The following is a 15016-nucleotide window of genomic DNA, read 5'->3' as shown; positions in this document are numbered from 1 at the left end:
CCCGAGCACAAATCAAGACGATGTATTGAAGCAGCTCATCCATCGGATTTTCTCTCTTCCGTCTGTTTCTTGAAAGAAGCCAGGGCGGGGTAGCTTGTTGCAGACTCCCACAACCCTTTGTGTAAAGGGGCGCCTTTAAAAAATGAGCCGTGAAATGGGTTGACTTTGTTAAGGACATTGGGGATTTGGAATTCTTGTATGGGATCCCCCTCGTTGTTTTCTCTGTTCAAGAATAAATAGATTTACGTTCTTTTAACCTACCAGCATCAAGCATTCCTTTAAGACTCAAAATATATCTGGTCTGGAGTGATTCCAGAGCAGCAGGGTGGGTGACCATAATAGTGCACACTTTTCCTAAACGTGGTCTTATTGTTATATTACATAATTTTCACATCTCGCAGTTCACACTTTTGCATTTGAACTATATAGCCTGACGTTTTTTTGTTTGTTTGTTTGTTTTTGCTTCACCACAGTGTCTAGAAGATACTTTCTTTTTACCGTTTGTATGCATTGTATTTTATACAGGTCGTTAATAATGCACGAAAGAACCTGAATACACACAGTTTATTTGTTGATAAAGTACAAAAACAAACGACTTTGTTTTTCTCGGGCTCCTGTTTCGCCACGGCGAAAGTTATCCGTACAACAGCGCCACCCAGTGAGCGTTCCCCGGCACGACAAGAAACCTGAGACTACAGCATCTCAGGACATTGTGAGCTGTTACAGCAGAGAGAACTTAAAAAACGCGAGTATCGGGTGCATACTTTATATTCCAGATAGGTTATTTTCCACAGTTTGTAAGCTATTTAAGTATATTTTTTGTAAAAAATATTGCTTTGCACTGATCTTGTAGGACCCAGGAAAAAAAGGCACAGTCGTCTCAGGCTGTTGCGGTGCTTTTGATAAAACGTCAGTCGTTTAGATTTCAGACGGACTTAACTGCACTTGAACACACACATTACACTAGTCCTGTCTGGACTGGCTCTTTTTAGCCTTCCGCACGCAGCGCTGCCGATAGCCCGGAGCTCGCCGGTGTGAAGGACAGTGCCCGTTTGGACAAAGCGCCGGACCGCTCTGGAGATCTGATTCTCCTTGAAGTTCAATCGACTCGGGACCCGCAATGCGCAGCATCCTCGCTGTTCTCGAGCAGCCAGATTTCCCAGAGAAGGTATTTAAGAAATATTTTGTGCCTGGTTTCAGAAGCACAGTCCAGGCAGATGTTTTCCTTCGGATGACGGTGTCGATGGATTCCACTGGATTCTGGATCAGCTCCCTCGGCTTTTAAACCGGGAATCTACACTGAGCGACGCGTCTGTGTTTTGTATTGTTAAGATCTCGCTAGCACTCATTTATAAAGCTTGCGTAGCGCATAGCCCGGGCGGGACAGGTTGTGGATAAAAGCAGTCGGTAGTGTAATAGAAATAGAATAGTAAATATTGAACTTTTGTGCGAGAGTTTGCGGTTCTTGTCGCGGACTGCGCGCTCTTGGTTACGTCGTTCACTACAGGGCAATTAAATGAAGGGCGTTTGTTCTGAACCAGATCATCTCACTGGAGACCTGTCTTCCTTTGGACAACCGGTTGCATGCTGACACGGTGTGCTCGGTCGTGTTAGCGGAGTTGGTCGCACGCGTTCTGCGCCTCACCGGCGCCCGGCACTTCCGCCTCTACCGGCGCCGAGTCTTTCCACCAAACTCCTTAGTTTTTGCATTTGCGACAGCACCCCGGGGGGTGGGGAAGGGGGAGACACGATTTGGGCGTTAAACCCCTCCACCTCAGCATCCGCACCGCCCAGGACGCAATCCGCGGCAATTCTGTGTAAACAAGAGGAGTTTTGAAACTGGATCTTGGTGTCGGTCCCCTGCAGCTCCGAGCTGGACAGTAACTGGAATGCGAGCAGAAGCAAATCGCCAAGGTAGGATGGACGCTTCTGACAGCTCATTAATGGCCATCATCAGGTGACTGCTAGCAATTTCCCGTGCATGGGTTTAGTTGCGCAGGCATTTTAAAAACGGTCATTATCGAGCAAATACGGTTTAAGAATCCCATTGTAAAGCACTTTGACGCATTTCAGATTTTAGGAGCTACAAGCTCTGTACTGGTGACACAGGACAGAAGGTACCTGTATATGTGACATTGGTGTAATTAATCGATTGCCTTTGACACGTTACCCAAGATGAAAAAAGCGATATCTTGCACCAGGGGGGCTTGCTTTCAGATCTTGACTGTCTGTTAGACTTTTTACGTAACGGTTTGCAATTGTGTTGCTTTCCTCATTTTATCTGGCTTCACCGTGCTAACGTGTATTTGTTTTATTGTCCTGTGGCAAACTCTTCCCTTTGTAACGAAATCTCTTAGTCCTCTGGACGGAGCTGTTGGTTTACTTGTTTCAAAGATAACTGTGCTTCAGGTGTTCCGTGCGGTCAGGCAGAAGTATGAGCATAGTTCTGGAGTGGTCTTCTTCCCCATAGCAATAAGATGTCTTAAATGCAAAAATACTGCATGCTTTTAGTCTGCATAGTTTTGGAGAAGAGTGAACTCCCGCGTACAATGTAGAAACCTAAAAAGAAAGGAATACAAAAGGTTTATAGTGATGGGGACACTAAACTGTAAACAGGCGCCGTCCTTCGGATGAGACGTAAAACCGAGGTCCTGACTCTCTGTGGTCATTAAAAATCCCAGGGCGTTTCTCGAAAAGAGTAGGGGTGTAACCCCGGTGTCCTGGCCAAATTTCCCATTGGCCCTTACCAATCATGGCCTCCTAATAATCCCCCTCTGTGAATTGGCTACATTACTCTGCTCTCCTCCCCACTGATAGCTGGTGTGTGGTGAGCGTTCTGGCGCAATATGGCTGCCGTCGCATCATCCAGGTGGGGGCTACATATTGGTGGTGGTGGAGGGGAGTCCCCATTACCTGTAAAGCGCTTTGAGTGGAGTGTCCAGAAAAGCGCTATATAAGTATAAGCAATTATTATTATAATTATTATTATATGATAAAAGTCCTTCTTTAGTGGTGTAGAAAGAAACCCCAATACAATGTAGAGAACATCTCATTTATTGTGCAACACAAAACGTGTGTGTGTTTGTACCTCTTCTCTCGGGGTTCTGGGCCACGCTCACTGGTGTATCCTTGCAGTTATTTTTGTAGTGACCCGCCTGGCGGTACCTGTCCGGCCGATAAGTGGTGAAGCACGTCTCCGCCGAGCACTTTGGTCATGAACCAACACAGGAAGCTTTCTTTAAAACGGAAAAAATAGTGTTTGAGGTGTAAACAAACTGTGTTAAGACCGCAAAAAGCTTGGGACTGCACGAGCCTAGGGCTGTAAATAATGGATGAGATAACAGGGACTCTGGGCCTCAGAGAGAAAGGAAATGCATTTGTATGGTGCAGCAGGACAGTGTAAAACTAAATGCACCCTCAAACTTTGCAGCTATGAAAGTTTCAGCTTTTCATTCTGCAGTGAGGTTTGAACATTCACTTACAAGGCGGCATTCATTGGTGCTGCTGTGCTGCTACTCCCCAAAACTACCTAATTTCCCATAGAAGGCGTTGATGAACAAGGAACGCAACAAAATCTGACCTCTTCCTTCTTTTTCTTTCATGTTCGAGAAAGAGGTTCTGCGCCGTCTGCACGGCCCAGCTCAACCGTTCATTCCAACGACGAGCATTTCAAAAGCTGCTGATGGAAAAGCCACCGTTTTATAAATATATTTTAAAAAAATGACCAGTGCAGTTTCATAAAACCGAACGTGTAATTTCTGACAGGATTGGTCAGATGTTTAAATGTAAAATAGGGTGAAGCCGGTTTGTGTTTTACAATTTAAAACTTTATCCACACGTGGGCGTATTTAATCCACGGGCACACCAGAGCCCCGGGCTGTTCACTACTACGGCTGTAATCATGGCAATGCGTTTCAGTTATGATCTGCTGCAAGTGGAAAGAAAAATGCTAATAGCTCATTCTATTTATGATAGCAATGACAAAACAACAACAACAACAACAACAACAACTTTGGAGTTTCTGATGAACCCAACTGGCCTTGAAACACTGGAACCGGTACTGTTTGGTAAATGCCCTTTTCTTGTTTTCTTGTAAAAAAACAAAAACAAAGTGGTCGCCAGTTCTTTTTCTCTCGATTTCCGCCAACCCCTGAAACAGACCACCCTCCCAGCATGGCTGTTCCTGTGCAGGAACCTCTTTCACGGTCGGTGGGTTAGTGGGGAGAACCCCCAATTTGTCTGCCATGTAGATTTTACTGAGAGGAGGGGGTTTCACACAGCGAACACCTTCACAGGAAACGGAATGATCTGGGCTCTGGGAGTGTCGCAGTGCCTTTGTGTTGCTGGGGAAGTCGGCCACCTTGTGTTTTCACCCCACCGTCCCCCCCGCCTCTGCTTCCTCTTACTGACCACTTACTTCTCAGGAAAACAGAAACTCCGCTTTCACTCCTCGTACCGTGAAAAGCGACTCAAGTCCGACGTCATCTTTGTTTCTTCATGGTCGAGAGACGCACGCACGGAAGAGTCGAGCACTCCCACATTTTAAATCATTCTAAATGTGAAATGGTTTGTTTTTTAACAGGTGGTGGGATCTGGTTTCACACCTGCATTAAAAAGCATGCGAGATCTTATTGTGAAAAACAGGACACAATGGCAATCACGACAAAATTATTTGGGTTTCTAGAATAAGTGACATTATTTTTATTATTAGTGTCTTGATATAACATTACCCGAAGCTTTTTAAAAGTGCATAATTTGCAATAGTTTTATATTTTAAAAATCGTACAGATGGTTACAGATTTCATATAAAATGTGAACGATTTTTCGACTTTCGCTTATACTAATTTTAAACGTTGATTAGTTTTCTCCTTACAGGGAGCAGTTGTTAAGCTCATACAATAATTGCTCTTGATTCCAGTTGTGTCCTTAATGAAACTCAAAGAGAAAGAGTGTGGGATGACTTCTGTCTGAAATTTGGAGAAAAAAAACTTAACTCACAAAAACAAATTCTGAAAATATATTTTTAAATATATTCCTAGGTTGGGAATGTAATACAAAAGGAAATATTTTGAAATCAACATATAAATATGCTGGACAAACGCTTCATACAGTAGGTGTGTGTTTATGAAAAATGTTTCAAAGCTCAGTATGGATTAAGTAATTATTGAATAAGGTTGACAAGCAGGAAATTCAGAAAGACAGCCTTGATATAGCTTGAACTTCATTTAAAATAGTCTGTACTGCTTAGAGCAGTGATTCCAACATATATTGCAAAGTAACATTAAAAAACATTTTTTCATGTGAGAATGTGCATTAAAACTTTCCAACCATGATTGAAAAAAACTGGAGAAACACAGTGGCAGCTTACGGGTCTTGACAGTCCAAGGATAGGATATTACTTTGATGTGAAAAGGCAGAATTGTTTCCTGTCTGAAGGACAGATAAACCTAGCCTCTGTTTCTATTGAAAAATGTTACCATGGCAATAAGAGATTGGACTTGGATCATGCAAGTGATAGCAACAGGAGCAGTCCATGCATTACAAATGAAAAGCTTGTGTGATTTAATTGAAAGTTTTCAGTTCATCAGTACATAATAACAGCTGAGAAGTCTTTAAAGAAGTAGCACGCTATATTTTATCAAGAACTGAAGAAATCCCTTCATAACAAGTATGGCTAAAGTGCTCTGGTAAAGTAACAATTAAATAAGGTTATTTCTGAAAAGTTAGTTTTGTTGACACATTTTGAGTTTCTCCATGCAAATACACAGAATTTATTTTTAACTGAACAAAAAAGCTAAGGGGAAGATCTGTTCAGATTTCCGTTTAGCTAATATCATTTTTAGTAACTTTGTATTTTTTTATCGTCAGGTTCCTTTTTTTGTGGGGATGTTTACTGTACTTCACATTAAGTAATTGTGCTCACCAAATCTTTAACTCTTTGTTGGGAAATGTATATTTATCTGTGTGTTTTGTGTATATAAATATCAAAGCATTTGTATAAAAACATTTTATAGTTTGAATATCCCTTTTTATTTAATTTAAAAACAATATAGTACACTAATTGTTACAAAAATCAAAAAGCTCAGAGAAAACTGATTTTCTATATGAAATTGTGGATACATTTTGTATAATATTCATTATCATGTAATTTTTAATAACAGCTTACTTGGTGCTTTAACCGTTTATGTTGTGCTACGAGTGGTGTTGGTTTGTAAAGACCCCAGCAGTGGTTGTGTTCTCTCTGAGCAAGAACATCATTTTTGTTGTTCTTTCCTTAAGACTGTAGCTCTGCCCAGAGTCTTGTCTTCTGTTTCTGCCATGTCTAGACTGAGGGGACGTGATTTTCTGTACCTCGTAAGGTTCAGCAAAACTTTGCTTGCTTTGAAATCTGCATAGATCTAGATCTACACTGATATATCATTCTGTATCAGCCTTTATTTCAACTTCTGACACTCTGCAATATTTTGTCTTCCTGTATTTGTTTTGTTTGTATATATAAATATCCGGTGGTGACGTTGTGATAAATTCCAAATTGCCTGTTTAAGAAATGATACCAAAATGCCTGAGAATTTAGATAATGTATGCAGCAATGAAGAATCTACTACAGTTGTGGAAAATGTTTACAGTCCCATTTTAGGGAGGTCGGTCTATTTATTTTAAGGTCTGAGGATGAGTACATTTTTGTTGCTTTTTAGTGTGATGCTGCTATAGGAAAAATATTTTAAAATAACTATCACACATTACACAGTGCTGAGCCTATTTGTAAAATTGCTGTAGTATTAGTGAGAGTAATAAAATGTCAAATAACTGCACACACAGAAGAGAGACTGTTTTTTTTAGGAACCACGTGTCAGTGAAAGTAAAATCAGGCAAACAATTCACTTCTGCATTTATTTTTTCCTTGCTTCCTAAAATTACCTGTCTTTTAAGTTGTGCCCTGCTCTGAAAAAGTGACAGTGTTATGACTGTGTATCCTGCAGATTTTCCAGGGGCAGTGTTTTGTGCCAAAAGCTTGTACAGTATGTCATCTGTCTTCATGTATATAAATTATTTTCTTCTCTTTCTGGATTTGAACTTTGCAATGCCATGAACTTACAGTACTCTTAAGTAAGGGGTGGGTGGAATAGCAGTACGGAGGTGAGGTCTATTTCCCAGCACAGTTCCCTTGATTTCCCCTAGAGCTCCTTGTTAGTTTTGAAACTTTTTTTTTGACAGATTTGTTTTTTACGGTAACAGAATTGTAGGTCTGTCCCTCTGCTGCGCTGAGCGCTGTGGTATAAGGTGGGAGGGGGGCTGCCTGCAGCTTTATTTGGCCCGTAGATTGAAGTTTCTGTTCTGCAAAGACTTCCTGTTTTCTTTTTCACTGACATCGCACTGTTGCTCTTTCAGAACACTCAAAGCAAATACGCACCTGACCGCAAGCACGGTGAACAAGGCTTTGGGGATGTTTGTGCCTTTGGTACCTGATTTGGGTAGGCTGCTGCTGTTGTTCACCATTTACTGTTACAAAAAAAGTTAACTCTTTGTTTACCCCCTTCTGCTAAGTTTACCTTTATGCTAATTGAAGCACAAAAAAACTAAACAAAAGAAGCGAAATTTCTGACCACTTGTCGTCCCTGAATTTGCTTTGCAAGAGACACGTGTTCCTCCTTGTCAACCACTTTGCTTCCACCTGAGTTTTCACCAGCAAGGGCCAAGAATTATTTGCATTACTGGCCAGCGTGAGCCAGGGGTTTGGGGAGATTTCAAGGAACAGAGGACGGTATCTCTCTCTTTTTTTGCTCCATGCTCCTCTGGCATCTTAGAAAATTACAAAGAACAAGCATGTGTATTTTCAGAGCTCTTAAAAAGGCAATGTAAAGCCAGGAATTCTCCTTGACCTTAGTGCTGAGAGCACAGAAAAAATAATAGCAGGGATGTTTCTGTATTATGTCCTGTGTAAGGCAGAAATGACGTATAGATTCATTCTCCTTTTTCTAAAGACTCGGGACATTTCAAGAAAGAAGTAAGAGGCAGTTAGCGCCTACTTCACAGCCGTTGGATCCTTAATACTTTAGTGACTAACTTATAGGTATAGGTATATCTAGATAAATGCTCAGCCTTATTCAATTCTACGAGAGAATGAAGGTCTCTTGAATCGAGGGACTGACCATGACTCATTACACTAGCCAGGCAGGCTGGGATGAGCTACAGATACAGTTGATTACCTTGGTGCTACTAGGGCTGTGCTCTGCTAAGTGTATTCAAGTTACTGACTGATCATATAAGAGGATAAAGGTCTGTAACTGTAAGGTCTATAGCTGCATGTACATACTGTACACACACATCCATATGTAGGCTTCTGTATATGAAATATAGATCCTTAAAGAGATTTAGAGAGGCAAAAGAAACAGCTTTCCAAATACAATGTAATTTTAACTATTGAAGGAGATTGTTTTAAAAAATTAAATAATTTCTTACTGGAAGCAATGGGCTTTAACTGCCTAAGTGAAGCTACTGTATTGATCGTGGTCAGCGTGTGGCAGAGCCTCAGTTCCTCAGCTGGACAGTGAAAGCAGGTCAGTGCCGTCATCAGCAAATGCTGGGGTGAGTCATGAATCTCCTAGAATTTGTTTAATTCAGTGAGCTTCATTAAACTCTTTCAGCCCTGTTTAGGTAATATTGCGAGGAGAAGGGGGGTTTACAAATGCAAACATTTCAGTATCTCCTGGACAAATAACTTCAATAAGCAAGCAGACAGTTAAACCACATGTGCCTGAAGATGAAAGGAAGATGCCCTATCAGTAGAGTAGCAGAGCACAGCTGGTGTTGGTTTTACCCCCTTTATGAAGTCATTGTGCGGTATCTAATCCATCAGCCAAGATGCAGAAAAGACATTCTAACCATCCCTAAACATGAAATGTGCAATTTGTTTTGTTAAAATAGTGTTCTTTCTTTTGTAGAAATGTTTGGTTACTTGATTAATTGGCCTAAAAAAAAAAGGTCCCCAGCACGTTTATCTGAAAGGAATGGGGAAAGAGCCTAAAGTAGCCTCTGATTTGGAAGTACCATGGCCTTGATATTCACATTATCATGTTTACCTTTTTTAACCTCAGATTGCTGCGGTCTTGTGTAGGAGGGGAACTGGGTATGCAGGCTTGTGTGTGGGTGCTGAGAGGCGTGCGTGTGTGTATTCTGTAAACTCCCTATCTGACAAGCAGCAGTAAAAATTATTTATAGAAATTTCATATACAGTCACATTTTTGCCCTAAAGTGCTAATTTCGCCTACTCTTTGTATCTTACTACTCTGTTAATAATTTCCTGTATATATCCCAGGTGCTTGAATACATACATTATAGGGCTATGTGAAGGCTTTTAAAACGTGTACATGTGCTTTGTCCTGCTGTCAAAGCTTGTTAGGAGAATATTTTCTGTTTTTTTCCAGTTTGTAGTGTTTTTAATTGTTACCGTAAGCCTTCTGCAGTCAAGCATTTGTGTTCCTCTCCTAGCAAGCTTTGAAGAATTAAAAAAAGAGAAAAGCATATGAATGAAAGCATAAAGAAACTTCTCTTCAATGTAAATGTACGTATACACAATCAGTATGGCCTTAAATTACTTGACTATTAAAATGCATTATTTACCTTCTGCACAGATTGTCCTGTTTTTAACAGCTGTAGAGCCCTCATCAAATTACTGTTTCATTACAAAGTGCTGAAACTGCACTCTGAAGACTGGACAGGAGGTGCAGCTTAGATCTCACAGAATCACGCAGACATACTGTACTGTATGTGAGCTGCATTCCTAAAACAAAGCTCTTTGTGGTCAGTTTCCAGGCTCTTGTTTTTGATTTTAGCAAATTACTGTTTCTCACAAATACTCTGACATCTTTAGGGAACATCATCAGAGTCAAGAAAGAGGAAAATTTCACCCTGTTTTAGAGCTGGACATTTTATATACAGTAAACTTAAAAAGCCATATCAGCACTTTAAAACTGACCACAAACTGATTTGTCTGGGAGAGAACAAGTCACAGAAGTTAAACAATTACCACAATTGTTACAACTGTGACCAGCTCATAAATTTCTCTTTCATGTTCCTGTCTTGGTTCCGCTTTCTTTAAAAACGGACTTAGAATGTAATTCTGAAAGTAATACTTGTTTCCTGCTGCCCTGCAAAATGTGGCTGCTAAGACTTTAAATCATTATGGATGAACAAAATTAATAAAAGATATTCAAATCAGAATGGTTTTCATGCACTATATTTTGTTGCTCAAGTAAATTCTACTGTTAACAGCAGCTGTCTGAAAGTCAGAGCTGTAATGTGTGCTATCATGAATATATCCCAGAATGCTGTGGGAAGTGATGGTGCAGTACTACACTCTTGAGCGATGTGGATTTTCTTCCCCCAGCCACTTCCTGTCCTTCAGACTTCCAGATCGTTCCTGCTCCAGTCAATGGGCTGACAACTATTAGTCCAAAGTGAAACAGTGCAATGTAACTTAGCAAAACATGTTAAATTTGACCTCTTCCATTTTAAAAAGAAGTAAGGAGCCAGAAAAAGCAAACAGTATGAATTAATATGCCAAAATCTTAATATAAAAAAGGCTTCACATTTGCACAATATATTATAGACTGTATATGGGATACAACACCAATTTCAAAATGGCGTAGACATAAGCACCATAGATTCTGCAAGGCTCATATTGGTTTATATATTTATTCAGGGGTGCTGAAATCCACCCTGCTTGTTGTTTTTTCTGCTGCAGCTCTCTCCATTCGTTTAGCTTCTGAAGGCACTGAGCTTCTGAGTCCTTTTTCATTCAGTACTAAGCTCTGTTTTGGAGCACGGAGGCCAAAAAACTTATTTCAGTCTCTGGTGCTTAACTACCCATTTTCATTGCTGTTGATCAATGTAATATCTTTGAAGTGGAACGTCTTGTTTTGATATTAGTCACAGGCCTGCCCACGTTGTAGAAGGACTGTTCTTTAAAGTACTGAACTGCTCCCTCTTTCTGGTTTGACAAATTATTTAATGCTTACAAATGGCATTCGGATGTCTGATTTTCTAAATCCCCTTGTGGAATAAGAGAGATGCGACTGACCCATTAGTGTGTTTGATGGCCAATGCACGGGGTTATTTGAAGTGCGTGATTAATCAATTGAGGCTGACACACAGAAGGGGAGGTATCTGATTAATGCAGCCTTTTTCCAGAGGAAGATCCTCCTCTATATCTTTGCGGATAGTGTGTTAGAGGCATGTAGGAGTATAAGCCATGGAGCCCTTAACACTGGTCAAAGGAATGGCATGCATTCAGAATCTAATTCTGATTAGAGGATACAGTATGAGCTTATTAGTCCAAAACACTTAAATCAGATACAATTCTTTAGCATATACTCTGCCATATGCTCTTTAAACTATATACTATATAGAGTACTCTTATATACTCTATACTATTAAAAGCAGATCAAGTTCACCGGACTCCCGTGTGGCAGTGTGCAATAGATATCCTGTAGCCTGCAGAAGATCTTCGGGTGAAACATCGGCTCCAGTCACTTCTGCTTGAAGAAATTTAGACCTTCAAGGTCTTCCGAAAAAGGACGAACTTCATTTTCTCCTCGAGTATTTTAATTGCATTGATTTATTGGAAAGCACAGGGAGAACGACCTTAAAGGCACTGAGGCCTGAGTTGGGCCTTAGGAAATCACTTTGGAAAAGTCTTTTTCTTCCATCTAGTAGTACAAAATTATTGTATTTCACTAACTGCTGTGGTGATTTTGGACAGTTTCTATTTCTTCATACTGTGAACCAAGTAGAACAAAGTTCAGCAGATCTCTGTATATCCCTCCCCCTCCCAATAAAACATCCCATAATGAAATAATGTTAGAAAAATGGGAGACTTCTTACCTTAAATGTAATTTTGGCTATTTTTTAAGTTGTTTCTGGATCATGAAACTAATGGTGTACTGTAAACGATTTGCTCCATTTCTTCTAAAAATATAATGAGAACATAAAAGTATGCATCTTGAATTTAACTATATAATGTATACATTTGTAAAGGTCTCATTTTTTATTTTTTAATATTTAGGTATTTGGTTATTTTAGTTTTAGTTTTGGAATATTTTACATTTAATCACTAAAAAAATACTAATAAAATTAGAAATAATGAATTGGCTAGATTTCAGTAATCTGACTTCAGTATGCCATAATAAATGTTTTTTTTTTTCAGATTGATCGATCAATCTTAAAGAAATTAACATTACTGGTATGGTAATGCATTTTCGTTTTATTAAATTGTGTATTACATTTACCAATTTCTGAATCTGATGATAATTCCATGCAAATTTGTTTTATGAAGAGGGGTGTTCCTACCAGCTGGTAAAATTAAACCATTATTTCAAAGATTTTTATAAAAATTATTTACATATTGTTTACCCCTATCGAAATAAACTTTAATTACAAAAAAGCAATATTGAAAAATTGAGTTAAATAACATGAATCAGCTATATTACTGTCTACTTAAGTATCTGATTATATTGATCGTGGATTTAATTTAAACAAATCAGCTTTTATGATGAATAAACATGTGTATCTGTCTGACCTGTAGCGGAACTGAAGGTGATTAAACTATATTTCTCATTAGTCGAAATGGAAAGTGTTAGGAAAATCTAATTTGCGTGTGTCTGGTTCTGAGATTGTCCTCAGTGTCTGTCGGATAGTCAAACAGAATCCTAATTCCTCATTCCTGTGATTCATCCTTGTGGTTCTGGTTTTGTTCATCTGCATCCAAAAACCCTTTAAGCAGTTTCCTTTTCTTGGGAATTGACAGAAGAGAGCCTTGAGTCTTACGAAAGACTGGTCTAATGGATTCCTTCACAGACAATTTCTGCCTATAAGGCTGTCTGACGTTGTGCATCCTTAAATCAGAGTTAAGCAGGTTTCTCTTTACTTGATTGGCAATGACTTACTGTGTAGATGCCAGGGAGGTGCAGGGTTAATTGGTAATGACGTCCAGAGTAGCACTATAGCTATATACAGTATAGTAATCTCTCTAGCTATGAATTATTCTCCCAGAGATTCTGACCAGTGCATTTTTTGCACAAACTGTCGGAAACTGTGCAGGCCGTCATCATCAAATGTAATTAAATCACTTGATTGATTGGTCTTCTGTTAGAAAACAGGACTGACATTTGTTTGCAGACTGCTGTATCCAGTAAAGAAAGAGTCTGACAGGGAAGGTGATTCACTGGGATTTGATTCCTGAAGCCAGTGTAACACAGAAAAAAAAACTTGCTCCTTTGAAAACATGACATGTAAGGTATGGGATGACATGTCTGGGACACGCCTGGCCAGGCAAGATAAAGTAATTTCTCAGTTTAAACCATAGAGTATGTCAAATAGAAGACCACTAATTCACCAGCTGACCGTTTCTGTGTTTCTCTGGCTTCTGATGTGTATTTATGACTCCTGTCCATCCTTTCAAAGAAAAAAAAAATCTTTCATTTTAAAATCTTTACGTTTTCAAAATGTGAAAACACCTTACAAAAATCTTTGCGACAGCGAAGCGACGCAAGTAAGAGACGTGACCCTTGTTGCATTGTGAGAAACCGGAGGGTTAATTTTGAAAAGAGAAGTTAGGACAATGTTGGTTTTAAATTGTGTAGGTTAGAGAACATCGGATGTAGGCGGATGAAGGAACAAAGGGTTGCGGTTGACCGTTCTAGGGTTCTTCAGAGATTAAGAGGATAGCTTCAACACAAGACAGGAGAAAGTTAGAGGAAATTGGAAAATTTGAGCCCTTCATCATCCAGGCTGCCGTTGAAGCGGTGACGTAGGCTGTGAGCTCACCCGCCTTATCTGCATTTTGGAGTGCGGTACTATAAGTAAGGGATCGTCGCTAATGCAAACTGCGCTTAAAATGCCATCCTTCCTGTGCTCCCCTGTATTAGAAATTATTTAAAAAATGTATGTCATTATGTCTGACGGTTTGTTTATACGCAAAGGGACAACATTCACCGTTAAGACGTCTTTCGGGTGCTGTTGTTTGTATCATTTTGTTGTGATGGTGAAGGACACATTCTAAAGAGTTTCATGTGTCACAGTTCGGTGAGGCTGAATTTCCAATCCCGGTCATGCAGGGTTTTGTAACTCACAACTATTAAATCATAAAGATATGTAGCAGTTCTAGTATGATGGAATGAAATGGGTGATTTGTTACATGAAGTGATTTAGGGATCATTTAGGATTAAGATCTAAGTATATACTTAAATCTAAATCACTTCAGTCCTGAATGACTGGAGCTTTTTAAATTGAACAGATGACTTGATGGATTCACCAGTAGCTGACAGCTGTGACCAGTCTTTAGAAACAGGGGACTTATAAAACTAACTGTGTTGTGACTCTCCAGGACCAGGACTGGTGACCCACAGTATCAGACCAACTGACCTGGCTCTCCAGGACACCCAAGTCCTCATTCTAAGCTCCTAAAAAACTGAGAACAAGTCATGCAACGTGAGAACATTATTTAGAACATTTCTGTTCTGGGTTTTTTTTTTAGAAAGATCAACATTTCAGTCGACAAAAAAAGCACATTGTGCTTCTATCCTGTATTCAGACTCAAAGTGGCACACGCGGCTCGTGAGCCGTTAATTTCACGGGAGAATTTAGCTCTGCGTCCTTACTCCGATTTGTGCTCATTAAGGCCTTCATCTCTGACATCGAATTGCGCATTCGAACCCGAGACATCTGTGCAGGGAACATCACAGGGGATGGGAAGGCAAACAGGTCCGGTGTGAGTGAAGCAGGGTGATGGGTGTAAATCCGATGACATTTGTGCATCTGATGCAAACGTAACGAGACATTAGACTTCCTGCATAAGCCCTGGCAGTGTCTCAGCAGAAAGCTATAACTGAGGCTGTTGCTTTCATGGGAAAGATTGCCTGTTGTTAGAAATGCCGGTAATGTCAGGAGGGATCCACTGAAACAAAAATAAAGCATATTGCCACCTTTTTTTGAGAAATTTGATTTCCTGTTCTTCTCT

The 15016-nt window shown here is 39.9% G+C and overlaps 1 protein-coding gene across 4 annotated transcripts in view; it reads left to right on the top strand.

Annotated features, from left to right (window-relative positions):
• The first annotated feature begins 751 nt into the window (after nucleotides 1–751).
• pik3cd (phosphatidylinositol-4,5-bisphosphate 3-kinase, catalytic subunit delta) overlaps nucleotides 752–15016 on the top strand; it is a 53641-nt gene continuing 39376 nt past the window's right edge. For 2 of the 4 annotated variants that reach the window (XM_088617381.1, XM_088617380.1), the window contains exon 1: nucleotides 1433–1914. The gene's annotated coding sequence lies outside the window, so the exon portion shown is untranslated. Of the gene's footprint in view, nucleotides 1169–1432; nucleotides 1915–15016 lie in introns of those variants that run through there. The other 2 variants (XM_088617376.1, XM_088617374.1) reach the window with 2 other exon arrangements.

Source organism: Lepisosteus platostomus, chromosome 23 (genome assembly GCF_059453375.1).
Source record: "Lepisosteus platostomus isolate fLepPlt1 chromosome 23, fLepPlt1.hap1, whole genome shotgun sequence".
Lineage (NCBI taxonomy): Eukaryota > Metazoa > Chordata > Actinopteri > Semionotiformes > Lepisosteidae > Lepisosteus > Lepisosteus platostomus.
This window is presented reverse-complemented; position numbering and strand designations above follow the sequence as displayed.